This window comes from Acomys russatus, chromosome 32, assembly GCF_903995435.1.
Source record: "Acomys russatus chromosome 32, mAcoRus1.1, whole genome shotgun sequence".
Classification (NCBI taxonomy): Eukaryota; Metazoa; Chordata; class Mammalia; order Rodentia; family Muridae; genus Acomys; species Acomys russatus.
The window spans coordinates 35,756,617-35,770,862 of NC_067168.1; the positions used below are offsets into that span (position 1 = coordinate 35,756,617).

Genomic DNA, 14,246 nt, shown 5'->3' on the forward strand with positions numbered 1-14,246 from the left:
GGAGGCAGAGGCATGTCAGTCAAGGGTGGTAGTACATGCCAACAATCCTAGCACTCAGCAGCTTGAGGAGAGAGGATCTCTAGTTCGGGTTAGTATGGAGTAAATTGGAAACAAAACGAAACAACAACAACAAAGGTACAACACTCCCCAAACGCTGTAGGTCAGCTGTAGAACAGTTCCCTAGCATTATAAAGCTGTGGCCTCAGAACCACATAAAACTGGTGTGGTGGCTCACAAGTGTAACCCTGGCACTAGGTAGATAGTGGCAGAAGAATCAGAAGTTCAAGGTTTCCTCTGGCTACTTAGTACTCAAGGACAGCATGAGGGATATAAAACTTTGTTTCAAAAAGAAAACAAAGGCAGCTGACGTGGCTTATCTCAGGGCCTGATGTCCTGAGTTGGATGCACAGAACCCATGCGAAGACAGAAGGAGAGAACTGAAGCTACAAAGTCGCTGTGCAAGCTGTGGTCTAGTCACGCCCCCATATAGCTTACATACATAGACAACAACCACAATAATAAATACAGTTTAAAAACAAAACAAAGGAAGGCTGGGAGAAAATGTCTGTTGATAAAGTTTTTACTATGCAAGATGAAGACACATTTAAAAAGAAATCTAGGCGCAGGGGCTGGAATGATTCCTGGGGAGATGGCTCCTTGGTTAACAGTGTTTGCTGGGCAAGCATAGAGACCTCCTTTAGATTTCTTAGCATCCAACAAAACCACGGCCCTTTGTAGCAGGGAGAGCTAAGTGGACTTCCAGAGGCTGCTAGCAAGCTTTAGGTTCAGTGAGAGGCCATGTCTCAAAGTCCTAAGGCAAGCTAGACTAGGCATGAGGAAGATACCACATGTCTTCCTCTGGCCTTCGCATGAGGTATGTGCATCTATTCACACATTCATGCCACACATACGTAACATACACATACCAAAACATGTTCAAATAGAAAAAGGTCAGGCAGGTGACACATACTTGTACACCAGCTCTGGGGAGACTTAGACAGGCAAAGCCCTGAGCTATCTGTGGTCAGGCAGCTGCACGGATGAATTGCGATGGAAGACTCCTGATGTTCATCTCTGCTCTTCCTATGTGCATGCATACTTGTGGATGAACACCGCAAATACAAGAACATTTATTTATACATACATACACACAGAACAAAAGACCCTCCTCAAGAAAACCCTGAAAAATGCCACTGTCACTGTCATAGAAGACACACACATGTACACATGAAAGATTTGAGAAGTGTTGCACAGTAGCCGAACCTAAAGAGATGTGACAGGGCTGGTGAGATGGCTCAGTGTTTAAGTGTTTAAGAGCACTTGCTGTGGTCAGATGGTGGTCTTCACAGCTTTAATCCCAGTACTCTGGAGGCAGAGGCTGGCAGATCTTTCAGAGTTCAAGGCCAGCCTGGTCTATGGAACGAGTTCCAGGACAGCCAGGACTACACAGAGAAAGCCTGTCTCAAAAAAGCCAAAAAGCCAAAAAAAAAAAAAAAAAAGAAAAAGAAAAAGAAAAAAGAGCACTTGCTTCTTTCAAAGGACCTGGCAGCTCATAACTAACTGTCTATAATTCCAGTTCCCTCTTCTTGCCTCAACAAGCATCAGGCATGTGTATAGTGTACAGATATATGTGCAGGCAGAACATACATATGTGTAATATATATAGCAATCATGCATATAGAAGAAAAATAAATATTTCTTGGTTTTTTTTTTTTTTTTCGAGACAGGGTTTCTCTGTGTAGCCTTGGCTGCCCTGGATTCACTTTGTAGACCAGGCTGGCCTCGAACTCACAGCGATCCGCCTGCCTCTGCCCCCCCAAGTGCTGGATTAAAGGTGTGTGCCACCATGCTTAGCTAAAAAATAAATGTTTCTTAAAATACAGACATAATAACTATCTGGAGGAGAAGAAATGCTATTATTATAATATTGGGTCAACTGACAAAAATTAGAATATGGACAACTGATTAGGTGGAACTTTTTTTTCTCCCTCTGTGCATTGACCTGGAACTCTATGTTAAGCAGGCTGCACTCAAACTTTCAATGATGTTCCTGGCTCTGCCTTGTGAGTGCTAGGATTGCAGGCATGCGCTAGTATACCAAGCTGGTACACTTGGTATATATACCCAGCTCTGGGCAGATAGAACTCTTGTTTATTTCTGAGACAAGGTCTCAACAATGCAGCCTTGGCTGGCCAGGTTAGCCTCAAACAGAGAATCCACCTGCTTCTGCCTCTAAAGGTCATGGGGTTGGTCTATGTATTGTTTTATATATATATATATATATATTTTTTTTTTTTCTTTTTTTTTGAGACAGGGTTTCTCTATGTAGTCTTGGCTGTCCTGGACTCCCTTTTTAGACCAGGCTGACCTCGAACTCAGAGCGATCCGCCTGCCTCTGCCTCCCGAGTGCTGGGATTAAAGGCGTGCGCCACCATGCCCGGCTTGTTTTTTATATTTTGTTTTGGCTTTTTCTTTTCTTTCTTTTTTCCTTTTTTTGATTTTTCCAGACAGTGTTTCTCTGTGTAACCTTGGCTGTCCTAGACTCTCTTTATAGACCAGACTGGCCTGGAACTCACAGTGATTCACCTGCCTCTGCTTCCCGAGTGCTGGGACTAAAGGTGTGTGCCATCACAACCAGCTGTCTGTATTGTTATTACTAGGAACTATACCTTGAGGGGCTGGAGAGATGGCTCAGTGGTTAAGAGCTCTGGCTGCTCTCTCTAAGGACCCGGGTTCAATTCATGGCACCCACATGGCAGTTCACAACTGCCTGTAACTTCTGTTCCAGGCATTCAACACCCTCACACAGACATACATGCAGTCAAAACACCAATGTACCTAAAGTAAAAAAATAAATACGCAGGGCGTGTGGTGCACGCCTTTAATCCCAGCACTCGAGAGGCAGAGGCAGGCAGATCCCTGTGAGTTCGAGGCCAGCCTGGTCTACAAAGTGAGTCCAGGATGGCCAAGGCTACACAGAGAAACCCTGTCTCGAAAAGCCAAAATAAAAAAAATACATACATACATACATAATTAATTAATTAATTACAACAAACCCAAGACTGCAGGCAGGCGTGGTGGTGTCTATAATCCCAGTACTTGAGGAGCAGAGGCAGGCAGATCTCTGTGAGTTCAAGGCCAGCCTAGGCTACAAAGCAAGTCCAGGACAGCCAAGACTATACAGAGAAACCCTGTTTCAACAGAACAAAACAGGACTCCCATATATTCTTTACCAAGCTTCGGCTATTTTAAACGGTCCCATTTGCCCACACATGCACATTCTACACACAGGCTTTTCATTTTAAGGCTACTTCACATATTTCAGGCTTTTTTACCCCTAAATATTTCAATGTCTATTTCTTTGTTTTAATAGGTTTTTTTAATTTTTATTTTTTTGTTTATTTATTTATTTATTTTTGTTTATTTTTATTTTATGTTCGTTGGTGCTTTGAGTGCATGTATGTCTGTGTGAAGGTGTTGGATGCACTGGAACAGAAGTTACAGACAGTTGTGAGCTGCCATGTGGGTGCTGGGAATTGAACCCGGGTCCTTTGAAAGAGCAGTCAGTGCTGCTCTTTCTGCTGAGCCATCTCTCCAGTCCCCTATGGAAGTCTTATATCCAATTTTTATTCTTGTGGCCTTTCAAATAAGTTTGAAATAATTTCCAAATAAAAAGTTTTAGACATGCTTTCCTGCTAAGTTCTCTGGATTCTAACTGAGTCAGCCGGGATTGTGCCCACAGGAATTCCATGAAGATGTGTAGCTCTTTCCTAAATATAAGTTAGTTTGCCCAAGCCGCCAAATGTTTGATTCCAAGCTAAGTGAAAAGTGCCAAGGCAAGCAGCTTTGAAAAGATTCCCTTCCATTTTGATCTCTTCCCAGATCTCCTCAGAGGCTTACTGAATTGGCAAGAGTTGCCTTTTGGCTTTCAAGTGACTCACACAAGGTCTGAACAAAGGGTCTGAGATTTGCGTCCTGTCTGCTTCTACGCTGCTGATGGACTAGATGATGGTAGCCACCCCCACCCCCAATGGGGAAAAGGAGCAAGCACAGCAGAGATGACAAATTGGCAGACCAAGAGCTGTCAGCCCACAGACATGTTCAGCTATACAGTGTTCTTGTTTTTATTTTTGCAGGCAGGAGCTCTCTGTGTAGCCCTGGATGGCCTGGAACTTACTATATAGACAGAAATCTGTCTGCCTCTGCCTCCTGAGTCTGAAACTAATTATTCTCATTTTTCTTTTTAAATAACACTCCTCTATCAGGCATGGTAATGTACACACCTATAGTCCTAGTACTTTGAATGTGGAGGCAGGAGAATTTTCATTCTCTCTCTCTGTCTCTCTCTCTCTCTCTCTTTTTTTTTTTGGTTTTTTGAGACAGGGTTTCTCTGTGTAGCCTTGGCCATCCTGGACTCACTTTGTAGACCAGGCTGGCCTCGAACTCACAGCGATCCACCTGCCTCTGCCTCCCGAGTGCTGGGATTAAAGGCGTGTGCCACCACGCCCGGCCTCTCTGTCTCTCATACACACACACACACACACACACACACACACACACACACACACACTTACACTCTCACACACACACTTACACTCTCACACACTGACACACACACAACACACACTTACACTCACACATACTCTCACAAACACTCACATACTTACACTCACACTCATCACACTCACTGTATGTGCAGGTTCACATGCCTATGCATGATGTGGAGGCTAGCAAAGGCTGTGTTCTGCTCTGTCACTCTACCTTGATTTCTTTGAGACAAGGTCTGGATTTCTCAGTGAATCTGGAGCTAGGCTGTCAGCAACCCAGTGATCTTCCTGTTTCTTTCCCCTATATCTGTGTGTAGCCTTAGCTGTCCTGGAATTGCTTGGACTCACTTTATAGACCAGGCTGGCCTCGAACTCACAGCGATCCGCCTGCCTCTGCCTCCCGAGTGCTGGGATTACAGGCATGCGCCACCACGCCCGGCGGCTTTTTTTTTTTTTTTAATGTTCAATTAATTATTACTTACACTCAACAATTAGGACAATTCATGAGAAAATTCTGACTGTCTTCTCTGACTGTGCTGTATCTGTGTACTTAGTGGCTGGCAGCAGTTGGGAGGAGTTGGGGAGTGTGCCCTTCAACTCCCAAGAGTCCTCCTCTTGCTCTTTCCTATTGTGACCAGTGACCTTGCTTACTTTCAGTTTCTTCTTGGTCTCTGGACTAGAACAGGATTTCAAAGTCTTCCAGTTCATGCTCTCTCTGATATGTATACACCCATATACCCCAGGTTAGCCCCAGGTTAGGAATTGAACCCAGCTCTTCCTGCATGATGATAGACAGTACACTCCCAGTGAACTGTATCGCCAGCTGTAGGACTCATTTCTTTCCTTCCTTCCTTCCTTTCCTTCCTTCCTTCCTCCCTTCCTTTTCTTTTTTCAGTTTTTTGTGGTTTTATTTAAGCACAAATGAAGCGAGTATGCAAGCCATCTGCTCATTTTCTTCCCTAGGTAGCCTGGCATTGGGATTGGTGACGCTGATGGCCCGATGTGCTGCTCTTTCTACAGTGGTTTTTCAGTTCTTGAGGAAAACGTTGTGAGCAATCTCAGCACAGTAAGATTTGCTGCATATCAGCAGCACTTCCAGTTCCTTGACATTGTGGATCAGAAACTTCTAGAAGCCACAAGGCAACGTGTGCTTGGTTCTCTTGTTGCCTCCCTAACGAACGTTGGGCATTAGGATCTGCTCCACACCCTGTTGTTTATACTCTGGGTTTCCTCCAGTTTTGCTTAATTTTGACATACTGGTCTGACTGGTGCCTGATAAACTTCTTGGTCCTCTTCTTGACACTCCTGGTTTTCATCAGAGGCCAGAGGGCAACCATGACGCCTCAGAGGAGATGCAGCTACCTCCCAGGTAGGGCAAGGAAGAAGCACGATTCATTTCTTTAGTGACTGTAGATGTTGAACAAGAAAGAGCAGCCCGGCGTGGTAGCGCACGCCTTGAATCCCAGCACCCAGGAGGCAGAGGCAGGTGGGTCACTGTGAGTTCGAGGCCAGCCTGGTCTACAAAGAGAGTTCCAGGACAGCCAGGGTTATTACACAGAGAGGCCCTGTCACTGCACATGAGTACTGGTATTTCGCAAACAATAGAAGTTTGGCTGGTGTGCCGGGCATGGTGGCGCATGCCTTTAATACCAGCACTAGGGAGGCAGAGTCAGGTGGATCCCTGTGAGTTCCAGACCATTCTAGTCTACAGAGTGAGTCCAGGACAGCCAAGATTATACAAAGAAACCCTGTCTCAAAAAACAAAAAAACAAACAAACAAAAAAAAAAAAACAAAAAAAAGAAGAAGAAGTCGGGCTGTTGATAACCACATAGAAGGGAGAGTCTGTTGACCTGATGGAGTTTTTAAAAATGTATTTATTTTTATTTTCTGTGCACTGGTGTTTTGCCTGCATGTATCTATGTGAGGTGTCAGATCCCATGGAAATGGAGTTGTAGACAGTTGTGAATTGTCATGTGTGTGGTGGGAATTGAACCCAGGTCCCCTGGAAGAGCACTCAATTAACCTTTGAGCTGCTTTCCACCCCGCCCCCTTTTGAGACAGGGTTTTAGTAGGTAGCCCTAAATGGCCTGGAACTCATAAGGCAGACCAGGTTGGCCTTGAACTCACAGAGATCTGCCTGCCTCTGCCTCCCTATGTGCTGAGATTAAAGGTTTGCACCACCATGCTTGGCCTGAGAAACCCTGTTTAAAAAGCCAAAAAAATAAAAATTACATTTAAAAATTGTGTAAACTTGTGGAAGACTGCTGGGCGGTGGTGGCGCAGGTGTTTAATCCCAGCACTCGGGAGGCAGAGGTAGATGGAACGCTGTGAGTTCAAGGCCAGCGTGGTCTACAAAGTTAGTCCAGGACAGCCAAGGCTACACTGAGAAACCGTGTCTTGAAAAACCAAAACCAAACCAAAAAACTTGTGGAAGACTTCTAAATCTTTTTGTATCAATGTTATGTAACAGTTTCCTCCAAGACTGGAACTTTCTTAAAGCAGCAAGAAAAACAATTCAAGGGCTGGAGAGATGGCTCAGAGGTTAAGAGAACTGGCTGCTCTTTCAGAGGTCCTGAGTTCAATTCCCAGCATCCCACCCACATGTTGGCTCACAAACATCTATAAAGAGATCTGGTGTCCTCTTCTGGCGTGCAGGTGTACATGCAGGCAGAACATTGTATACATGATAAATAAATAAATCTTTAAAACAAAAATTCAAAATAGCTTCAGGAAGGCCCTGAAACCAATCAGATTTACTAGGCTCTTCCCTGCCAGAGTTCAGGGTCCCTCTCAGAAGAGCAGAGCTAAGCTGCCTAAGACTCTCAGAAGAGCGAAAGTTCTAAAGACTTTGAGACCAGACCAACTGCCTGAAAGAAACAAACCAACCCAAGATACCTGGAAGAGTTTTAGACTGGAGTTAACTGTAAAGGACATTCTCCAACCTGTCAGTGGCCTGTAGGCTTTGCTGTATGCTCCAACTTTCACAGCTTTCATGAGTTGTCACCCATATTGGAGTTTGCCTTGGTGATGCAGCTGTCGCCGCCGAGTCATTTCTACTCCTGTGTGTAACCCCTCACTCATATTTCCTCATATTCCAGTAAGTAGCCAATAAAACTAATTGGTTCACCAAGTTGGGTTTTGGTCTATCATAAGTTCCCTGTCTGGATCAAGGCCAGCCTAGGCTATAAAGACCTTTTCTAGGAAAAAAAAAAATGATATTGTGTAGTTGAACATGCCTTCTGATGCTGAGAACTGCCTGTGAGTTCAAGAAAGAATACACAGCAAACCCCCGTCTCAGCCCCCGCCTCCCCCCAAAACAAGGACAGGGTGTTGGCTCTGTTTCTTAACAATTAGGCTTTATTATACAATCCAACAATCCTATACAAGAGGGAAAAAGGGTTAAAGGGAAGCAAGAGTAAACCTTCTGGATCTGTTCCACCGAACGGATGGATCCCCAGGTGTCTCTGGCCTGCACGCTGGTCTCTCCCCAAATCCACCTGCAATCCTGCTCCAAAAGCTTCAGTCTTCTCTCTCCTCCGCCTGCCTGCCTCTCTCTTGTGTGAGTAATGGCCGGTCTGGGTCAGGGTCCCTGTCCTCATTGATGTTCAATTAGAAACACAATAGCTGCAGGGCAGTGGCAGGGCACATGCCTTTAATCCCAGCACTTGGGAGGCAGAGGCTGTGAGTTTGAGGCCAGCCTGGTCTACAAAGTGAGTCTAGGACAGCCACGGCTACACAGAGAAACCCTGTCTCCAAAAAACAAAAAAAACCAAAAAAAACAAAAAACAAAAAAAGAAAAGAAAAGAAACACAATAGCCAGGCTGGAGTTCCTGGGTCCACTTCCTGAATTTCAGACTCAGGATGGCTCTATTCAGTCTATCCATGGTGTTTCCAAGGGGGCAAGGCCCGCCGAGACTGCTTTCACCTGGGACAAAGCTTACAATCCTTCCCACAACAGGGTTTCTCTGTATAGCCTTGCCTGTCCTGAACTCATTTTGTAAGCTAGGCTGCCCTCGAGTTAAGAGATTTGCCTGCCTCTGCCTCCCTAGTGCTGGGATAAAAGGCATGCGCCACCACGGCCTGGCAGGTTTATATGATTTGTGAAGCCATGCTGAGACTTCACAGGGAATATGGTATTTTATTTTATTTTGGTTTTTATTTTCTTTTTCCTTTTTTTTTGGTTTTTCGAGACAGGGTTTCTCTGTGTAGCCTTGGCTGTCCTGGACTCACTTTGTAGACCAGACTGGCCTCAAACTCACATCGATCTGCCTGCCACTGCCTCCGGAGTGCTGGGATTAAAGGGTGTGCCACCACACCCGGCGGGAATATGGTATTTTACTGCTGGCATCCTATTACTAACTCTATTGAGAGCGACTATTATCTAATTTTCATAAATGAGAAAATTGAGGCTTACCTTTCCCAAGGCTACAAAGCACACCTGTACTTCCTAAGTCTTCCTGATAACCTGTATATGCCTGAGTTTACGATCCTAGCACCTGGCTACCTAAGTTAAAGCCCCACTAGCTAAATCCTGGCTTGTTGACCTTATGTTATTACTAAACTTGTTCGTCTCTTCCTTCATAAAAATGGAATAAAGAAGCCGGGCGGTTTGGGGCTGGAGAGTTGGCTCAGTGGTTAAGAGCACTGTCTGCTCTTCCAAAGGTCCCGGGTTCAATTCCCAGCACCCACATGGCAGCTCACAACTGTCTGTAACTCCAAGATCTGACACTCTCACACCAATGCACATAAATTAAAATTAAATAAAAATATTAAAAAGAAAGAAAGAAAGAAGCCGGGCGGTGGTGATGCACGACTTTAATCCCAGCAGTTGGGAGGCAGCGGCAGGCGGATTCGCTTTGAGTTCCATGCCAGCTTGGTCTACAAAGTTTGTGCAGGACAGCCAAGGCTACACAGAGAAACTCTGTCCCGAAAAAAAAAAAAAAAATGGAATAAAGAGGTCACAACCAAAACTACAAAAGGGAATGAGGGTATATTTATTAACCATGTAGGGCTGCTGTGATGATTTACATTATGTGGAACATGGAGTAAGCACTCACAGGGGTTAGCTATCACTATTTCTTCTGGACCGGTATTATTCACAGGCGATATAATGTGAATCAAACATAGTGACACTCTGTCTCAAAAAAATAAAATAAAAATTAAAAAAAGAAGAGGTAATATTAGCTGGGTGTAGCGGCTCACGTCTAATCTCAGCATTTGAGAGACTGCGGCAGGACTGCCATCACTTTGAGGCAGGTGGGTGATACAAAGTAAATTTCAGGCCAGCCTGTGCTATGCTGTTAGAGACTGTTTCAAAAAACCAAAAGCGAGCAAAGATGGGTTTTAAGTTTTCCAAAAAACTATATTTTAAGTTACTAAATACACGCAAAAGTATATAATCTGTTGTGCAATCAACAAAGTCCCTTCTCAACTCGGTCTAGCCACGTTTCAAGGCCGTCAGAGTTCCCCGGGAAGAGCAGCGAGCTTCATGCCCCGCCCCGCGCCCCTCCCAGATTACATCATAGAGCCCACCAGTCAGGGCCGGCGCGGCCCACTTGGGCCCACCCGCACCTAGGCCGCTTGCGCCTTCCCTAGCATCCTCCCCTCTGGGAAAGGAAGCAGCGGCCATCTCAGAACGGCGGAGGCGGCCTGAGGCTCGCCATTCGCTGGGGCATCCGCGGGCGGGAGGCCGCAGCCTAGACCCCCGACGCGCGCCTCGCCAACGGTCCGTCGCTCGTGCGGCTTCCACGGAGAGGTCAAGGAGCAGGGGCCGGCGTGGATTGGTTCGCGGCGCCTCGGCCCGCCCCTCGGCGTCACCCATTGGTTGGGGCGGCGCCCGCTGGCGGCGGGGAGGCTCCGCCTTCGTGCCGGCCTTCAAGAGGGCGACGAGGAAGCGGCCACCTCCCTGTGCCCCGCCCCTCCTGCTTGCTCTGTGGCTTCTGCGGCTCCTCCCGGCTGCTCCCGGCTCCTCTCTGCCCTCTCCCGGCTTCCTGCGGCTCCGGCTCGGGCTCGGCGGCGGCGGGTGAGTGCGGGTGAGATCGGGCACGGAGGGTCGGCCTTCTCACTGTCCCCCGAGACACTGCCCCCCCGGTTCTCGCGGCGGCCGCCAGGGACCCCCACAGGTCCCGCCCGAGGCGGGGAAGGGCGGTGGCTGTCCGCCTGCGGGACACCGGGGGTGGCTGCGAGAGGGGGCCCGGTGGGGGGCCTCCGGGCGTGACCTTTGCAGTGTCGGAGGCGCCTTCTAAGGGGACCGTAGCTGGCGAGACAGGCCAAGAGATCCTGCCTCGGGGCGTCTTGAGGCTGGGGAGCCCAGCGGCTTGCCTCAGGCTGGACATGTGCTTGGGTCTCGACACCGAGGGTCGGCTGCAGCCTGGGCCCTTGGGTGGGGTTCGGGACGCAGAGGGACACCAGGGTCGTTTCTCCAGGCTTCAGGAGGGGAGTCAGTGGATGTGGGAACCGAGGCGAGCCTCCGGGTGTCCTGTCTGGGTGTTATGAGTGGGGCTGAAGGGTGGTCCGGAGAATCTTAACTCGAGCCCTTGTGTGCGTGGGCGCCGCACAGTTTGGGGACTGACGCGCGTCTGTAGTGTCTGGCTTTGAGAATGCAGAGGGGGTCACGTAAAGGGTGCGGAGCCGGGAAATAGGGACCAGGACTAGCTGCGGCCGTCCGAAACGTTACTCACAGCAGAGATTGTGGTTTGTTTGGCACACCGGACGAGCTCTTTTCGGACTGTTAGAGCCGGAGCTCAACTTTAGTTGAGATTGCCTCCTGGGCGTGTTTGAGAGGTTTTGCTTATCTCTAGGATTGTGTAGATAAATGCATTTGCTGCTTTGGGGGAAGAGACTGATTTCCCCACAGATTTGTGTTTTTGGAATCCAGAACTCGGCCCTTCACGGAGGGAGGTTGTGGCCTGTATTTCTCAGGGAAGATTAGCGTTACCCAGCTTTCTGTTGGAATCCCCCCTTTCCCCTTTTCCTCTCCTGGTCCAGTTACAGTATTTCTCCCCCCCCCGGGCCTCTACAGTGTTTCTTGCTCCCTGTGAGTGTCTCCCGCCCATTTTTCTACTGCTGCGCTTTTGGCAACTGCCTCTGCTCTTTCCCAGGGATGGTTGTGGCATTGCATCAGGGGATATTTGTGCTTGTAATTTGCTCACTCAGCCCAGGAGGAGGGAGAGAATAGTATGGTGCAGAGATGGGGGTGAGGGGGTGGGGTGGGAGGGTGACAAGCGAGAAGGGGGCGGCGGTTGCCGGCAGCTTGGCTGGGTAGGCAGAGCGATGGGTGTGGTGAGGGAAATACAGCTGCTCTAGGCCTATAGGGTAACACTGCGCAGTCATCAGCGCAGATTCAAAGACCAGCAATAGCAGCAGCTATTTTTATAAATCAATCCTGAATCCAAGCTGAGCACATGGATTTAGAGTGAACAGTTGTCATGCCCTAACTATGACAGGCTGAGTGTTTGGTAGACAACACTACAGTTGCTAAGCAAGAGACTCCATCTATCTGAACAGTGCTGCAGGTACTTGGAACTTTGTAACTTTTTCTCTACTTCGAGGAGTGTGTTCAGGTAATGGCTTTTCAATGGATAGAGTCTGATGGCCCATACTACTACTTCCTTTCAAAGATGGCAGGCATTAAAAAATTAAAAACAAATTTTTTTTATCACGGTCATAATCTCCTTTCACATTTAGCTTAAGGTGATTAAAGCTATTGCTCTTTTGAGTTAATACCTACCAACTTCTAGGGACTTTTTTTTCCCTTCTTCGTGCAATGCAAACTCAGCAGGTTTATGAATCAGGTTCCAGTGTGTGTGGAAGTATTGATGCCTTGTACACACTTGGACTTAATTATCCACTGGCCCAAAACACCTCCACTGTATTTTTCCTGGCAGCCTAATCAGTAAAGTAGTTGATTATAGTATTGGAATGAGGGCAGTGAATGTTCTCAGGAATATTTTAATTTAATCAAGTTATTGAAGATTAGTGAGTTGCCCTTTTTGAGACAGAGTTTCTCTGTGTAATATCCCTGGCTGTCCTGGAACTCACTCTGTAGACCAGGCTGGCCTAGAACTCAGAGATCCATTTCCTTCCTGCTTCTGCCTCTTGTGTGCTAGGATTCAAAGCACGAACCACCACTGCCCTGCTGTTCCTCAGCTTTTCAAATGCTAGGATTATTGGTATATGATACAATACCTAGCTTGGGGTGTTTCCACGTCCCAGATTTAAAAACATCTATTCATATGTTTAATAGTGTACCTGTGCTAAAATCTCAAATATACAAATAAGGTTGCATTCTGTATTAAAGTTATTTTCCATTGTTTGATGACAAACGAAGGAAGCACCTGCATATTGTTTGTCTGTCTGTCTGTCTCCCTGGGATTGGGGTCTTGTGTTGGCCAGGCTGGTCTGGAGCTCCTGGACTCAAGCCATCTTCCTGTCTACGAATATCACAGTTATATCTCAGCATTCAGCTTTGGGACCCCCCCCCCCCCCCGTTTTTTGAGGCAGGGTTTCTCTGTGTAGCCTCGGCTGTCCTGGACTTACTTTGTAGACCAGTTGGCCTTGAACTCACAGGGATCCACCTGCCTCTGCCTCCTAAATGCTGGGATTAAAGGCATGTGCTACCACTGCCAGGCAGCTTTGGAATTTCTTTAGCTTTAGTTTGAGAATTGGTTTTTCTTTGTCTTTTTTTTTTTTTTTTTTTTTTTGAGACAGGGTTTCTCTGTATAACAGTCCTGGCTGTCCTGGACTCATTTTTGTAGACCAGGCTGGCCTCAAACTCAGGATAGCTAGGACTGCAAGAGAAACTCTCTTTCAAAAAGCAAAACAAAACAAAACAAAAAAAAAATCTTTCATTTTGAAATAATTTTAGGTTTAGAAGAGCTGAAAAAAGGAGAGAGGCGGGCCTGGAAAGATGGCTTAGTGGTTAAGAGGACCACCTGCTTTTCCAGAGGTCTTGAGTTCAATTCCCAGCAACCACATGGTGGCTCACAACCATCTATAATGAGATCTGATGCCCTCTTCTGGCATGCAGGTGTACATGCAGCTAAAGTATTCATATACATTAAATAAATAAGTATATCTTTTTTTTTTTTGTAGTTTTTGTTTTTGTATTTTGAGACAGGGTCTCTCTGTTTAGCTTGGCTGTTTTGGACTCACTTTGTAGACCAGGCTGGCCTCTGCCTCCCCAGTGCCAGCACTGGCGTGCGCCCCGCTAACCAGCTTAATAAGTACATCTTTAAAAAAAAAAAAAAAAAAAAGGGAGAGGCATAGAGGGAGTGGTGGCTCACACCTTAAATTTCAGCACTGAGAGGCAGAGGCAGGCATATCTCTTTGTTTGAGGACATCAAAGACTATGTTTGACAAAAACCAAAGAGGCATGAAGATAGGTTAGGACAGCTTGGGCTATGGTGAAGACTTTTTCAAGAAAAGATGTTTTTTCCTAGCATTCAGGGAGGCAGAGGCAGGCGGATCCATAAAGTGAGTAGCCAAGGCTACACAGAGACACTATGTCTTGAAAAACAAACAAACAAACAAACAAACAATGCTTAGCTGGCCTATGGTGGCAAACTATTTATTTATTTATTTATTTATTTATTTATTTATTTATTTGGCAAACTCTTTTAATCCCAACACTCTAGAGGCAGAGGCAGCTTGGTTTATAGAGAATGTTACAGGACAGTTAAGGCTACACAGAGAAACCC

The 14,246-nt window shown here is 46.6% G+C and overlaps 1 protein-coding gene and 1 pseudogene across 2 annotated transcripts in view; one reads left to right on the top strand and one right to left on the bottom strand.

Annotated features, from left to right (window-relative positions):
• Window positions 1-5,454: 5,454 nt before the first annotated feature.
• On the bottom strand, window positions 5,455-5,884 carry LOC127184146 (60S ribosomal protein L32-like; annotated as a pseudogene).
• A 4,492-nt stretch (window positions 5,885-10,376) lies between these two features.
• The window catches only part of Map4 (microtubule associated protein 4), a 130,422-nt gene continuing 126,552 nt past the window's right edge, over window positions 10,377-14,246 (top strand). The window contains exon 1 of one of the 2 annotated variants that reach the window (XM_051140323.1): window positions 10,377-10,570. The gene's annotated coding sequence lies outside the window, so the exon portion shown is untranslated. The remainder of the gene's footprint in view (window positions 10,571-14,246) is intronic. The other variant, XM_051140321.1, reaches the window with a different exon arrangement.